This window comes from Perognathus longimembris, chromosome 4, assembly GCF_023159225.1.
Source record: "Perognathus longimembris pacificus isolate PPM17 chromosome 4, ASM2315922v1, whole genome shotgun sequence".
Taxonomy (NCBI): domain Eukaryota; kingdom Metazoa; phylum Chordata; class Mammalia; order Rodentia; family Heteromyidae; genus Perognathus; species Perognathus longimembris.
This window is the reverse complement of record NC_063164.1, coordinates 75,731,527-75,748,322: the sequence shown is the minus strand read 5'-3', so window position 1 is coordinate 75,748,322 and position 16,796 is coordinate 75,731,527. Positions and strand designations below refer to the sequence as shown.

At 37.3% G+C, this 16,796-nt stretch overlaps 1 protein-coding gene across 1 annotated transcript in view; it reads right to left on the bottom strand.

The window, feature by feature from the left end:
* Positions 1 to 16,796, bottom strand: part of Gtdc1 (glycosyltransferase like domain containing 1) — a 364,166-nt gene that overhangs the window by 289,005 nt on the left and 58,365 nt on the right. The window lies entirely within an intron of this gene.

The window sequence follows — 16,796 nt, the reverse complement described above, 5'->3', positions numbered from 1 at the left end:
CAAGGATTTCCCAAAATCAATCATTAATAAAAATGGTAATTATTCAGATTAGATATCATTAATTTTGGTCAATAGATGCCTATCCAAAGTCTATGTACTGTGATTTAGGTAAATTTTGTGAATATCTCCCTGGGGCGGGCAATAGTTTGTCAGATTTACAAGATCCACAATCCAAAAACTATTAAGAACCTCTGCTAAGGATTATCTAAAAGCTCAGGCGTACGTTGGAATGTATATCAATACTCAGTCCAGATTTATGGAAGCAACAGAGATGCATAGACATTTGCTAGTCCATGGTACATACTAGAAAGCACTACTTTCTGGGAGAGCAATACATCAGTTATATGTAAGTGAATTACTTGACTCACAGTGTCCTATGTTCCCTGCAAGCAATATACAGGCTTGAAGAGAACTAAAATGCTACCATATACCCAAATACATGTTAAAAGAATAGCTTTTAACAGTAATCACTAAACCAGAATAACTTGTTTCACAAAGAAACTAGGGTGAAGAAGACTAGCTCCAACTTTGACAATATAGAAAAGCCACAGAACTTCCTAAGCTGGGACATATCACCAAAAGGGAAAAGGAGGGGAAAAAAGGGAGGGAGACAGGAAAAGGTAGAAATCAAACGCAGGGAAAATCACCTTTTGAAATGGCCTATTTAAAATAATGGGCATTGTAGTATGTCCTCTCAAAAAAATAATCTATTTAGACATCCACCTCTTTAATATCCAGTATCTACTTGGCACTTAGTGTCAAGCAGTAGGAGGCTCTAATACAGCACAGCCCAGTAGGTGCTTAATTTTGAAAGACAAGGGGAAGATACAAGAAGACAACCAAGTATATCAGCAAAATCACTTCATTTTGTGATGCATGACATCAAAGAAGTAAATAAGATGGTATGACCAAAAAGATATGAAAGAATAATCTACATAACTTCATAGAATGTCACTGATTAGATTAGATCTTTACTCATTCGGTCAGATAATGTCTGCAACAGGTCAAGATCAAGAGAGAGGGGAGGAGGGGGAAAGAGGGATGAGGTAACAAACAGTACAAGAAATGTATCCAATGCCTAACGTATGAAACTGTAACCTCTCTGTACATCCGTTTGATAATAAAAATTTGGAAAAAACAAAAAAAAGATCAAGAGAGAACTGAAGAGACAGCTAGTCAGACATCAGACATCACCATTTCAGAAGTGAAAACAGTACAGCTACACTGGAAAACAAAGTATCAATGTCACACTTTCTGTACACTACAAAATGTACACATGCTTAAGGTAAGTAATAAGTTTATGGTCCACATTCTACCCTTAAAAGATAAGCCTAACAGGAAGGAACTTCCTGAATATAGTCCCAGGGGCACAACAAATAGGGGAGAGACTTGACAAATGGGACTACTACAAATTAAAAAGTTTCTGCACAGCTAAGGACATAGCCACCAAAACAGAAAAACAGCCAACCATATGGGAAAGGATCTTTACCAGCACAGCAACAGACAAAGGCCTAATATCTGTCATCTACAGAGAACTCAAAAGACTAAGCCCCTCCAAGCCCAATAAACCAATTAGGAAATGAGCAAAGGAGCTAAAGAGAGACTTCACAAGAGAAGAAATAAAAATGGCAAAGAGGGCTGGGGATATAGCCTAGTGGCAAGAGTGCCTGCCTCGGATACACGAGGCCCTAGGTTCGATTCCCCAGCACCACATATACAGAAAACGGCCAGAAGCGGCGCTGTGGCTCAAGTGGCAGAGTGCTAGCCTTGAGCGGGAAGAAGCCAGGGACAGTGCTCAGGCCCTGAGTCCAAGGCCCAGGACTGGCCAAAAAAAAAAAAAAATGGCAAAGAAACATATGAGGAAATGTTCAACATCCCTGGTAGTAAAGGAAATGGAAATAAAAACAACCCTGAGATACCACCTCACTCCAGTTAGAATGGCCTATACTCTGAACTCAAGCAACAACAAATGCTGGAGGGAGTGCGGGGAAAGAGGAACCCTTCTCCATTGTTGGTGGGAGTGCAAATTAGTACAACCACTTTGGAGAACAGTATGGAGGTTTCTCAAAAAGCTCAATATAGACCTACCCTCCTAGGCATCTATCCTAAACAGCAAGTCCCAAGATATCAAAAAGACATTTGTACTTCCATGTTTATCGCGGCACAATTCACAATAGCCAAAATATGGAAACAACCCAGATGCCCCTCCACAGATGAATGGATCCAAAAAATATGGTACCTATACACAATGGAATACTACATAGCGATTAGGAATGGTGAAATATTGTAATTCGCAGGGAAATGGTCAGAACTTGAACAAATAATGTTGAGCGAGACAAGCCTAGAACACAGAAAACAAAGGGGCATGATCTCCCTGATATATGACTGTTAAGATGGGGTGACGGAGAGACAGTAGAGACCAGGTCTGTGAAACCAAAAACTGCTTGTCAAATGGTATTTCCCACAGGATTGGGTCAGCGACCCAACATTATGTAACTAACACCAAACAACTACTCAACATATAAAGGTCAAAAATTGACCTCTCAGTGGAATACAATAGCTCAAAAGCTATGGATGTACGTCCTTATAAGACTACTGTCGACATATTGTCTAATGTCAACATTACATTTAAAGTCCTAGGAGAATTTTCTTTGGCATAAGCCACGTGGCTACTGTACATGTTCTTGGTACATTGGGTATTGTATATATGTCTGCCTGATCTAGGGAAGGGAAAGAAAAACAGGGTGTAAGATATCACAAGAAATGTACACACTGCCCTACTACGTAACTGTACCCTTTTTGCACAACACCTTACCAAAAAATTTTTTGTTTAATTAATAAATAAATTAAAAAAAAAAAAAGATAAGCCTAAACCAGGCGCCAGTGGCTCACACCTGTAATCCCAGCTACTCAGGAGGCTGAGATCTGAGGATCATGGTTTAACACCAGCCTGGGCAGAAAAGGCCCCATGAGACTCTTTTCTCCAATTAACCACTCTAAAACCTGAAGTGGTGCTGTGGTTCAAAAGGTAGAGCACTAGCGTTGAGCACAAAGAGGCTAGGGGACAGCGCCCAGGCCCTGAGTTCAAGCCCACAACCAAGTTAAAAAAAAAAAAAAAAGATAAACCTGAGAACAAGTGACTGGACAGCATTTTTTTTGGGGGGGAGGGAGAGGTGTCAGTCATGGGGCTTGAACTCTGGGCCTTGGTGCTGTCCCTGAGCTCTTCAGGTAAGAATCCCTCAGACTTCTCTGCCCTGACTGGCTTTGAACCATGATCCTCAGATCTCAAGCCTCCTGAGTAGTCAGCTATATTCTATTCAAATTATTGTCAAGTGCTTTTGCTCCTAAAGAAAAATCAGGTCACTGTCTACACTCAAATAAAAAAGGGACACGGGACCCCCCATTGACCAAGAAAGCTCAAATAATCCTCACCTCAGAGAACACATGCCTTTTGTGTAGTGCCCTTTCCTTTATCAAGGCTAGTATAAATAATCAAGAGAAAGCATTGGAAGTGACTGCATCTTTCATAAAAGATACCAAACTTCCTTATCCCTCTGTTAAATAACTCATCATGAGAGAAGTCAGCTGCCAGCTGCCATATTGTGAGGTGACTCAAGAAGCCCTATGGCAAGGTTCACATGGCTTCTTAGTAAACAACCAAAATGAAGAGCCATGTGAGTTATCTTCTAATCAAAGCTTCTTCTAAGTAAACCTTCCAGGTTAGTCAAACCTTACATGACTACTTCTGTGATTGATACCTTGACTGAAACTCATGAGCCAGAACCACCCAGCCAGCAATTTAATGCCTTTCTCAAAAGCTGAAAATTACATTTTCAATATTCTCATGCATTGTGCCTTCCAAAGGGAAATCCAGGTTCAACCAAATTCATGCAAGATTTAAATGTCAGAAGTGAGTAAATCAAGGTGATAGCCAACTCTGAGGCTAATCTATAGTGAAGCATTTTGTTCATGTTGGTATCACAGGGTGTGTTTATAATACCTGAAGAAACATAAAAACATTGATTATATGTACAAATATATCACTAAAAGAATATGCCAAAAATCATAAAGACTTTAAAAAGACTAGAAAAATAAAATGCTGAAAAGAAAAGCTATTGAAATCTATTAATTGATACATAAATACATAAATGTATGCATAAGAGTCTTTAGAACAATATTATGGGCTGCTTCAAGCCACAATGAAAGAGGCCCCTAATAGCATACACATGTGATTTCAGCCCTCAGCAGGCTGAAGCAGGAGTACCTAAAGTTCCATGCCAAGTTACATTAGAACTACTGTAGTTGCAAACATAATGTAGCAACTTAAAAGAAAAAGTCCTTTTCTTTTGCATGTGAGAGTGTTCAGTGACATCTGTAATTTCACTATCAGAAGTGATGTCACTGATTTACTAGCCAGTGGGAGTGAACTACTTATTCCTCCCTGGCCAAGAGGGCATTCCTTGACAAAGCTGTAAGCTCTCCAATACTGGCATCCAGAATAAACAAAGCTTCTATGGTTAGGGACATAGTCAGCCCTTTAAACTTCTCACTTATCAGAACTTTAAGCAGAATCCACACACACACAAAAAAGAGCTATTTTCATTCATTTGCATTGTGTTTTCATCATGCATTATCCTTATTTTTGATTCAGTGATATTTTTAGTCCAAATGAAATGAAATGCTGGGACCCAATTTATGTGATCCTTTTACAACTATTTATTTCTCACCAAACTAGATATCTCCCTAAAGCCTACCAATCTAGCCTCTAGGCATATTTCTTAAATAAAAGCACTAGATCTTTGTAAACCTACAATTTGCATACTAAAGGAACAAATCAACTATCAAAAGACCTAGCAATATGTAGCAGTTGCTCACCTCTAAGCAGAGTTTAAAATGTATTACAATTTATTACTTTTTAAAGAAATCACTATTGACTCTTTTCCTTTGCAAAATACTGTGTTTAATGGGTTTAGTTAAATTAGAGGTGATAGTGCAAAGTAGCATTTTAAATTGGTAAATTCTAAACCCTTTAATAAAAGTACATCAGTCAGAAGTTTTAATAAGACTCAGCAGGACAGGGAAGAATTAACAGTCTGTAGGTATCAAAAGGGGGTGATAGGCAATGATAACCTTAATCGTTTGCATAAGGATTTATAATTTCATTGCTTAAAGGTTAATGAAATTATGTGGTATTTTGCTCACCTCCATCCAGTAAATGATTTCATGTATTGGCTTGTATATATTTACTGACTAAATCATGTAATAGAAGAAACGACTCCTTTAATCAACTCATCTACATTTTCACTTACAATACTCTTGGGTACACAACTACCATTATCTGTTCCAAGCAAAAATTGGCTACCCTAAAACAAAACATAAGGTTTCCAGAAACCTCTCAGGATAAAAGAAAAAAACTCATAATCAAAACTCTAAAAGCATATTAAGCTGCTAATGATTGGCTGCTTTCTAAAAACATATATTCCTTGGTTTACTTAATACTTCAAGTCCACTACTGCTAAATTAGAGCTTGGGGAAGTCATTCAAGACACACAGATATGAAGGCAGATGGATGCTGAAATGAAAAGAATATATAAGAACAATTAATCAAGTAAAGTCATTTTTTAAAAACTTAGGCAAGAGAATTTTTTTAATTATGTCTGTGTAAAGGTAGGCCTGGTGTTGCACACCTGTAATCATTCCAGCACTGAGGTGGTTAAGGCAGAAGAATCCAGATTTCAAGGCCAACCTAAGCTATCTGTATGGACACCTAGTTCACACTATGCCACCCTCTAGGGTGAAAAAAAAAAAAAAAACCCACACACTACTGAGGCAGGGTCTCATTGAGCATTCAGGAGAGATGAGGGTCAGCAGTTTGGTTAAGTAACTGATTGAAATAGAAAGCTTACAACAGCCCAGCTTTAAGCAGGGGATGGAAGAAAGTGTAGTGGAAGTGCATCAGCCTCAGTTGAAGAGTCTGTAACTAAAACAAAAGAAAACAAAACCCTCACATGTGGCCCATAGCCAGAGGTTCTGGTTTCATCAGTAAATTTTAATAGCTCCTCAGATGATTCCTTCCTTGTAATAGGGCTAAGAAACAAGCTCTTTTTTTCTACTAGAATGAGGATCAGCAGCAGCCAACACTAGAACCCTTAAGAAATGCAGATTCTCTTAGCATCATGTTTTCATACAGGCACAGCTATTGGGCTATTGTGGCCTTCTGCTATGACTAACCTAAACGTACTAATTATTCCCTTTGAAGGAAACCAGAGTCCATGTTTCTTTGGGCCTGGCTCACTTCACTTAGTATTTTTCCCAAGTCCTTTGAACTCCACGTTATGGAAACAAGTGGTATATCATTGTTGTAATTATTTTCAACATACCATGTGAAACTACCCTTTTTATTTCTCTCATATTCCCTTCCCATGGTTTTGCCCTGCTATCGCTGTATTTGATCTTAGAACCCTGGATACAGTATATAGGCATATTAGAACTAGGGAAGGGAAAGAGAATACCAAAATCGAGAGACAAAGGATAAAAAGACAAACCATTGCAATAGCAATACTTACAAAACCATTTGGTGTAAACAACTGTACAACTCATGGGGGGAGAGGGAGATGGGGAGGAGGGGAGAGGCGGAGGAAGGGGGCGGGGAGGGAAATGAGGGAGGAGGTAACAAGTTGGATAAGAAATGTACTCGCTGCCTTACATATGAAACTAACCCCTCTGTACATCACTTTGACAAAAAAAAAAGTTAAAAAAAAAAAAAAAGAAAGAAAGAAATGCAAATTCTGAGACTCAAGTCCCACTTCTCAATTCTAAAGACTCAGAAACTCTAGGGAGGGCCCAAAGGTGTTGTTTTAAACAAATATTTTGGGTAATTAAGATACACCAGGTTGAAAAACACTGCCTGAAGGCAAGAAGGCCTCCCTCTTACTATCCACACTCCACAATTTGCAAGCTGTAGAACCCTTGGTCATTTTCCTCATTAGTAAAGTAAGCTATCATTTGTTAAATATCTAGTATAGAGCACTGAACATCTTTTCTTTATATTCAAAGTGAAGTACCAAGGGGTTACAATTTAATATGTAAGGCGGTGAGTACATTTCTTATCCAACTTGTTACCTCCTCCCTCATTTTTCCCCCTGCCTCCCTATTTCCCTCCACAGGACATATTAAAAGCACTTTATATACATTATATATGTTAACTCTTAAAACAAGCTTACCAGGTAGACGTTATTAACATTTCACACCCAAAATTATGTACTTCATCCAAGACTGCAAAGTCAGTAAGTGGAATAAAAACCTAAATTCATTTTTTAGCTTCAAAATCATTGCTTTTTCAATGTTTCCCAAAACACTTACACTGGATTTTTCTCCCCTCTCCCTCTCTTCTCTTCCCTTTCTTTCTGTCTTCCTTTATTTCTCACTGTAAGGTTCGCCAGAAAGGAAACCCGACATGCAGAAAGGAGTTTATTGGGGAAAAAGCAAACTGCCAGTCCACACAAGATGGAGGTGTGGGAAGACAGAGGGGAAGGAAGGAGGCAAAAAGAAAAAAAAGAACAAGAGAGAGTAAGAGAGAAAAGGAAAGAGAGTGGGGACCATGTTGAGCCAGATTATATAAGAAAAGGTGGGAGATATGGCCAGGTGGATTGGATGTGACCTCAGAGAAGGAGGAGGTATGTGCCACCAGATGTGCCAGTTACCTAGGTAACTCAGGTACTGGGGGCAGGCTTAAACAGGTGGGGGGCATCTGCATGGAGCCCTCCCAAGGATGGACCTTACACTCACTTTTTTCAGGAAGAAGCTTTTCTTCCAACAATAAGACATTAGCTAGCATACTTGGTATTATAGCTTGAATACAAAAGTACTTAGGGTATAGCCACATGCCTCAAAGGAAAGGATTAAATTTCCAGGAAAAAGAGGGGGGAGGGGAGGGGAGGAGGAAAGGGGAGGGGAGGGGAGGGGAAGCAAGGAGAGGGGAAGTGAGACAAAATGAGGAAAGGAAGAAGAGAAAGAAAAAAGCTAAAAAGAAAAGAAAGGGAAGATGAGGAAAAGTAGGAATGAGTAGTAGTAATGACATTATGAGCCTAATGGAAACATAAGCATTTTACAAAATAAGATGATTCAGTTTTCAAGTAACATATATAAAACCAGGTATTCATGACATTGGACCTTAGAGACTAAGACAAGAAGTACAATTTATATCTAACGAAATCTCTTCTGTACAACTGGACACACAATAAAAAATAAAGAAAAATAGCTAAACAAATCTAGATTGTGACTTAAAAGTAAGAGAAACTTAATAAAAATATAAGGGCTGGGGATACGGCCTAGTGGTAAGAGTGCTCGCCTCATATACATGAAGCCCTGGGTTCGATTCCCCAGCACCACATATACGGAAAATGGCCAGAAGTGGCGCTGTGGCTCAAGTGGCAGAGTGCTAGCCTTGAGCAAAAGGAAGCCAGGGACAGTGCTCAGCCCCTGAGTCCCTGAGTCCAAGGCCCAGGACTGGCAAAAAAAAATATATATATATATATATATAAAATGTTTCACATAATATGTATAATATGAATATATTTTTATTGCACAATAGTAAAAAGCTAAAGCTAAAAACAAATCACAGAACATACTTTATCAGAAACATTAATCTAGGTTATATTGAAATAAAACAGGCAAGAGAAATAGTAAATTCTCTTACTGAATGTGTTAAATATGACTACTCTTTACTACAATATTTTCATGAGCTATTATATTCATTAAACAATATTTCAATCACCACTAATCCACCCAACATTGACTGACTACACTAAGCTAGACACCAAGGATAGAAACATAAGGGAGACACTGACTCATGGCACATGGAGCAGGTTAATGTTTGAAACAAACTTCTACACATTTTTTACAGTACTAAGTTATTAGTTTTTCCTAAGGACAACATTCTTAAAAATGAATTTTATAGAAAAATGGAAGGACCATGAACAATTATGTTAAATGAGTTAATTATGTTAAGCAAGTCAGACCCAGAGAGACAAGTGCTACATGTTTTCTACCACATGTGGAAGCATGATTAATTTAGAAATATAAATATACTGGGTGGTTTGCAAGTATATTAACTGAAATATGGCAGACTTAGGGAAGAATTAAAACTGGAGTTCTTTAGAAAGTAAAAAAAATCTCATTTTGGGGCTGGGGATATGGCCTAGTGGCAAGAGAGCTTGCCTCGTATACATGAGGCCCTGGGTTCGATTCCCCAGCACCACATATACAGAAAACGGCCAGAAGTGGTGCTGTGGCTCAAGTGGCAGAGTGCTAGCCTTGAGCAAAAGGAAGCCAGGGACAGTGCTCAGGCCCTGAGTCCAAGGCCCAGGACTGGCCAAAAAAAAAATCACATTTTTTTCAACAAAATAATACACCAGGAAATGGGTACTTGAAAGGGCTTGAGTAGGGTTGAGGGGGAGGGCAACTGAAGAAAAGAAGGGGAGTGGGTAAAGAATGTAATCATTCAATGTGTATCCTGCAAAATCAAGCAAAGTGAGGAAAGGAGTGGGTTGGGAGGGATGACAAAGTTGAAAGGGCTAAAATAGATTAAGACACACTGTATTCATAAACTGCTTTGATGAATTCTATCTCTTTTGTAAAACTACTTAAAGATGATGAAAGTATTTAAAAAAGAATAAACATAGCAAAAAATTTTTTAAGTTGATGTGGTATAAGCTAGACAAAATGCTCTACATATAACTTATAAAGGTACTCTATCAATTCCAGAACAAACTAACACTAAAAGAGTCCAGTCATCCACCTTCAGGTCTACATTAAATCTTCCCCCCCAGTCCTGGGGCTTGGACTCAAGGCCTGATCACTGTCCCTGGCTTCTTTTTGCTCAAGGCTAGCACTCTGTCACTTGAGCCACAGGGCCACTTCTGGCCGTTTTCTATGTATGTGGTGCTGGGGAATTGAACCCAAGGCTTTATGTACGCAAGGCAAGCACTCCTGCCACTAGGCCATATTCCCAGCCCCTACACTGAATCTTAATGTAAGTTTTCTAACATTCAATCATTCATTCCATTTTTCACTGAAGGGCTAAAAAAACTATGCTCAGAAACCCACTACAAGAGTCTACCAAAGTACTAATGAGAGAAAATTATGAGGCACAATAAAATAACTTAATTCATCAGCATCTACGGTTTCTAACTCTGCTGATGATAGTTCAAAGGTATACAACATCTTCTTCAGTTCTACTAATCTGACTATTCCATAATGCTAAATTTGTCTCTGAGAACCAATTTAAGAAGCATGTATATTCATAAGACTACACCTGAATGAACAAATTAATGTAAGCTGAATTTATTACACAAAGAATGATAGCATTTTTAACAGAACATAAATTACAAAATTGTTATGAATCTTTTGTAAAGGTGAATCTTAATAACTTATACAAGCATAATCAAATAACTGAATCCTACCTGGTAAAAGATTAGCTCTTAACTCCTGTGACAGGTGTTAGAATTAAAATATTTTTTTTTAAACTTCAGGTTCTTTTCGGAAGTAAATTTATTTTCCCCAATATAGCCAATTCATATATGCTACTGTATTTTACAATCACCTATCCTCTATTTTTAATACTATATGTGTTACAGCACTACAAGGTAATTTAATTTCAATAAAAATAGTTAGAGTTTAAAAATCATCTTTCATAATATGCAGACGATGCCATCCAGATACTCACAAGCACTTGTATCTGTAAGCATTAAAGTTTTTGTTTAGATTTACTAGAACTATACCTGCTGTCAAGAAAAAAAATGTTGTGAAGGTTGATCAAACACATCTTTGCCTCAAGTATCATGTTCTTTTCTAATGCTGTCCTAAAATTTAACAGTCAAAGGAATACAAAGGTTTCTCTTTATTTCTATATTTAAATCATCACAAGTTTGATCAAGCATGCAAATCCCTTTGGGCTTAGGATTCCCATCAAAATGTCTTATAGGAACATTAAAAATTGAATGGGCATAAATAACTCCAACAGTGCAGAGCTCATGACAGCATTTCTGTGATCTATGTGTTTCATGTGCAACAACACTGGGGAACTTTGCAAGGGAATATGAGCAACTAATTACTGTCTTTTGCTAGAGGGCAGGTGTGCTGATCTCTACAGGTGTCTCTCTGCAGCACTCTGCCTCATACAAGGCCTCTTCAAGACATCCACTGCACTGAGTAGCTAAAGCCCTGCTAAACATCTGACAGAATACCAAACTGTCCGGTGTTCAGGAGGAAGCATGTGACTTCTTAAAGTTACCACTAAGAGGAAAAACAGCTGGAGAGATTTTATGTTGTTTGTGAAAGAATAGTATAAGACAGTATAAAAAGTAAATTTAACATAAAACTATACCTACCACTCACACACTTTAAATGTAAGGATACTAATGTTCTCTTAATAAATACAGAAACTTTTCCAAGAAAACATTGCTAATCTCTAAACAAGAATACAAAAAACCTTCAATTTTTTGGTTGGATCATCTTTCTTTATTCATGAACCTATAGTAGTCACTGCTTGTTATACAGTTTAATAAGGACCAAATAAGTATATAAAAATAAACTTGAGAAATTATCCTCTATAAGGAATTGTAAATAATAAATACCTGGTGATAGGACAAGTGAAATATACTCACTGTTGAGTGTGGTTATATTTTATTTTTGACATTAGTGGGGCTTGGAAATACCACTGAGCCATACCTCTAGTCCTACTTTTCACTAGCTACTTTTAGGATGTGGTCTTGCTTCCTGCCTAGGCTTGCACCTGATCTGCTATCTGCCTACTATAGGATTCCTGTGATTGCTGAGATGGAGTCTCATGGACATTTCTGTGATATCTGGCCAGCCACCATGGTCTACCCAACGTCAACCTCCTATATAGCCTGTGATGACAGACATGAGCCAATGTACCTAGCAAGGTATTAAAAAAGGGTCTTGGTAACTCTTCAGCCAGGGTTGGCCTTAAACTGCAATTCTCTCACTGTTGGCAACCCAGCACTTCCACGATTAATTAATACTCCTTAGGAAGTTTTCCATAATACTTAAACAGAACTACACTTGATAAGAGAAAATACAACCCAAAACTAGTATTCCTAGCTCTGCTGCCTCTGTAATATCCAGGCAAGAAAAGTAACCACACCCTGCTGCAATGTCCACATCTAAAAATAAATAAGACTCATGCCTTGAGGGGTGCTGTTAAATGAGACTGCAGCGTATTTAACTATTTGGAACAGGGCTAGTGATATACAAAGTGCTTAATATATTGTAATTAGCATCATGAGAATTTCCCAAAAACGCAATTGCCCATTCTTAGTAGAGTATTAACCAATCAAAAAAGCATCTTACAATGTAAAGACTGATTAGTGGCACGTCACTTTTAAAATAAGTGACATGTTCTATGGTTCATCTTTTTAAATATATGTCCAGACTTTTAAGTAACCAAATACCAAATACATAAGCTAAGCCTTTACTTTATTTACTTTAAAAAAATGAAACATTCACTTTGAAGAAATATTTTCCTTGAATTATTAAAGTTTCACAAAGAAGTTACTATTGTTTTCCTTAACTCTTTTCTTTATTGTCAAAGTGTGGTACAGAGGGGTTACAGATTCATATGTAAGGCAGTGAGTACATTTCTTGTTCAACCTGTTACCTCCTCCCTCATTTTTACCCCACCTCCCCCTCCTCCTTCCCCTCTCCCCCCAAGAGTTGTGCAGTTAATTTACACCAAATGGTTTCTAAGTATTGCTTTTGGAATGGTTTGTCATTTTGTCCTTTGTCTCTCAATTTTGATATTCCCTTTCCCTTCCCAGTTCTAATACCTGTTTAAACAGTATCCAGGGTATTCGGATGAATATAGTGGTAGCGGAGGTACAACCACAGGAAGGGAATACAAAAGAAACAAAACAATCAAACAAACAGACAAGAAAAAAGAAAAACATACAAAACATACAGTTTCACAAGGCATGTTGACAATAATTACAACAGTGGTATAACTTTTGTCTCCGTAATGTGGAGTTCATTTCACTTGGCATCATCTTATGTGATCATATGGGTGTAGCTATTAGGGTATTTTGATCTTCTACCATGACTAGCCTAATCATGTACTAGCTATTCCCTATAAGGGACACCATAGGGTTTATCTTTCTTTGGGTCTGGGTCACTTCACTAAATAGGATTTTTTCCAAGTGCTTCCATTTCCTTACGAATGGGGTAGTGTCATTACTTCTGGTATTTTATAACAACAAAACAGCAAGTTCTCACAACATTTTCAAACTTTATATAATTATCAAAGAATCTTTGATAAGGTCAAAATTTAAAGACTGCTCAGAATAAGGAACTGTCTAGAAATGTAAACATTTATGCCAATTATTTTTCATTCAAACTTGTCTATTTTTTAATGAATGAAATTAAGACCATACTTCATGTCAACATTACTATTGGTCATCAAATAAATAAGAAAAACATCATTACCTTCAAGAAACTAATGCACCTAGAGTTAAAGTTACTTCGAACTACTCTGCAATGAGCAAAAGAGAGAAATTTTAAAGCAAAATGTACACAGAATAAACAAAAATAAAATGCCATTTTCAAGATTAAAAAGAAGTAGACTTATGAGAATAACTGGAATGTAATTTTCAAAAATTATCTCTCTCAATGCCAATATATTAATTCATCAGAAGCATATTTCTTCGAAACTGACCTATGTAATGAACTGCTTCAGCCTCATTTCATGGGCTTTCACATACTCTTAATTTGGGGGGAGACAATCATGTAAAAAACTAAAGAGGGGCTGGGGATATGGCCTAGTGGCAAGAGTGCTTGCCTCGTATACATGAAGCCCTGGGTTCAATTCCCCAGCACCACATATACAGAAAATGGCCAGAAGGGACGCTGTGTCTCAAGTGGCAGAGTGTTAGCCTTGAGCAAGAAGAAGCCAGCGACAGTGCTCAGGCCCTGAGCCCAGGTCCCAGGACTGGCCAAAAAAAAAAAAAACCTAAAGAGATGTGTATGCATACATCAATACAAACCGATATGTACAAGTACTAATGGAAGATAACTAAATGTCAATTCACTTTCCCTCATAAGTAAAGGAACACTTTGTACAAGTGATAACAGCTGAATAAAATAATGCTTACAAAATAGTCAAAGCTCCTAATCATTAGCCTCTATTATGGAGCTTCATTTTACTTTTATCGTACTGTAACTCATATTCTCCTCACATGTTCCTAAAACCCTTGATTCCCTAGGGACAGCAGACAATCTGTTGTCACCTGGCCTCTGCCAGTCCATCTTCCCTGAATCTTTGTTTTTTCATCTACTCTATCTTTAAAGTTTTAAAATATGATACCCTTATCTCCAGACAGTCCTCTTCTACTTGTTTTTCTTATACAGTTAGTTGATCAAGAAACCCAAAACTACTTTAGACTGGTAAGATAGAAAGCAAATGAATATTTCTTCTAAAGGAAAGTTTTCCAATTTAGGAATTAACCAGACAAATTACCAACCAAAAAATATCTGAATAAGACATCTTCACTTAGGAAATGACGATAGGTTAAAAATGTAAGAATAAGATAAGAAAGAAACCAACATGAAATTCAATAATAAGCCAAAAGAGTTCCCCGGTCAGCAACAAAGGGAAAAAAATCCCAGATATAAAGAACAATATTCATGAAATAATGTCTTCAGAAAAACATTAAAACAAAGCTAGCATGGTGGTGTACACCTGTAATCCCAGCACTTGGGAAGCTGAGGTAGGAATTTCATGGATTTGAGGTTAGTATGAGCCATACAGAGAGAACTAGTCAAAATATTTTTTCTCAAACAGATAATTTTATGGAAAATAGACTACAAAATATATAAAAAGTATTAAAAGTGAAACAGTAAATGAAATTAAAGGCATTCACTTCATGAAAAACAAAAAGTTACAGCAAATTTTCATTAGAGCCAGCTGTAAATATTTGCCTAGTACAACAATGCAAAACTACATATGAGTTAATCAAAAGTTGTAATGAACACATAAGATGATGCTAAGTGAAAAGAACTCCATGTTATGGAAACACGTGTTATATCACTGTTGTAACTACTTTCAATATGCCATGTGAAACCGTAGCTCTTTTTGTTGATGATCCTCTTGTATCCCCTTCCTGTGGTTGTCCCCGTACTATCACTATATCTCATCTGAGTACACTGGATACTGTATATTCTGGTATTAGAACTAGGGAAGGGAAAGGGAATAGCAAAACCAAGAGACAAAGCATAAAAAGGCAAATGACTGCAAAAACAATATTTACAAAACCATTTGGTGTAAACCAACTGAACAACTGAAGGGGAAAGAGGGAAAGGGGGAGGGGGGGAAATGAGGGAGGAGGTAATAAATTGTACAAGAAATGTATCCACTGCCTTACATATGAAACTGTAACCCCTCTGTATATCACTTTAACAATAAATAATTATTTTTTAAGTTGTAATCTAATTATATTGGAGATGTGAGGAAAAGAGCAATTTAAAAGCACATACTTCTCAAGGTCTATAATATAAATGTAATGGACGATGTCTGAAATAAATGTGTATATAGTAATGTGTATATATGCATAACAAGATGGAGATGTGTAATAACCAGAAGAGACAAAGGCTTAAAATAGTTGACTCTAAAGAAATGTGGAAAATGTGAAAATACTCATGGTGACTTTAGAATTTTTCTTTTTTTCTTTGTTCATCTCTAGTTCCAAATTTCCAAAATAAATAGCAACCTCAGAAACAATATATAAGAACGTTTTCTCAAGAACCTCATTAAGAATGCATCAGTTATGGCCCTATATAACTAGCATCATGTCATGATGTCTACCCCACTGTATTTCTATGGCTCTATTGGGCACTAGACCAGTGTGATCTGCTTCATAACACAAGCAGTTGTTTATGCCTGTGCTTGTGGTTGATATAAATAGGAATAGAGGATTATTTCTAATACATCATGGTCCAGATGATCCTAGATTTGATAGTTCAAATTTATGATTGTTTGCAATATGACTTCTCTACAATGGTGCAAAATCAATATGTATTCAGTAAAAACTATACTTAGAATTTTATATATGGACCTTTGTCCAAGCTAGATATATGCAGTTTGAAACTCTGGTGATGCCAACAGTAACAATAAGCCTCATCTCCCAGTTGACCATAGGATCACAAGGTAAACCACCTTACTATGTAATGTAATTGCCTTTAAGCTGTGATGTTCAGCATGCTGGGTGTAAATAATGCACCTTCAATTTATGATAGTTTCAACTTATGATGTATTTAGGAGGACATTACCTCATCTTCAATCAGGAAGCACAATGTAGACTGGACTACACCCAGGATTCTAGAGACATTCCCCCAAAATAAAGACATCCCAAAGTCAATCTCACAGTAGTTTTGTTGTTTTAGGGGTTTTTTGTTTGTTTTTCTGTTTTGTTTTGTTATGTTTGGGGTGGGGGAGTATTTTTTTTTGCCTGTCCTGAAAAGTGGGCTTGGACACACTCCCTGAGATTTTTTGCTCAAGGATAGCACTCTTTCACTTGAATCACAGCTCCACTTCTGGGTTTTTGTTTTGTTTTGTTAAGTGGAGTTAAGAGTCTCAGATTTTCCTGTATGGGCTGGCTTGAAACTGTAATCCTCATATCGCACACACTTGAGTAGCTAGGATTATAGGCATGAGCCACCAGCACATAGCCAAAGGGTTGTTGTTGTTGTTGTTTAAATGTAAGTCAACCTACAGTCAAGATATC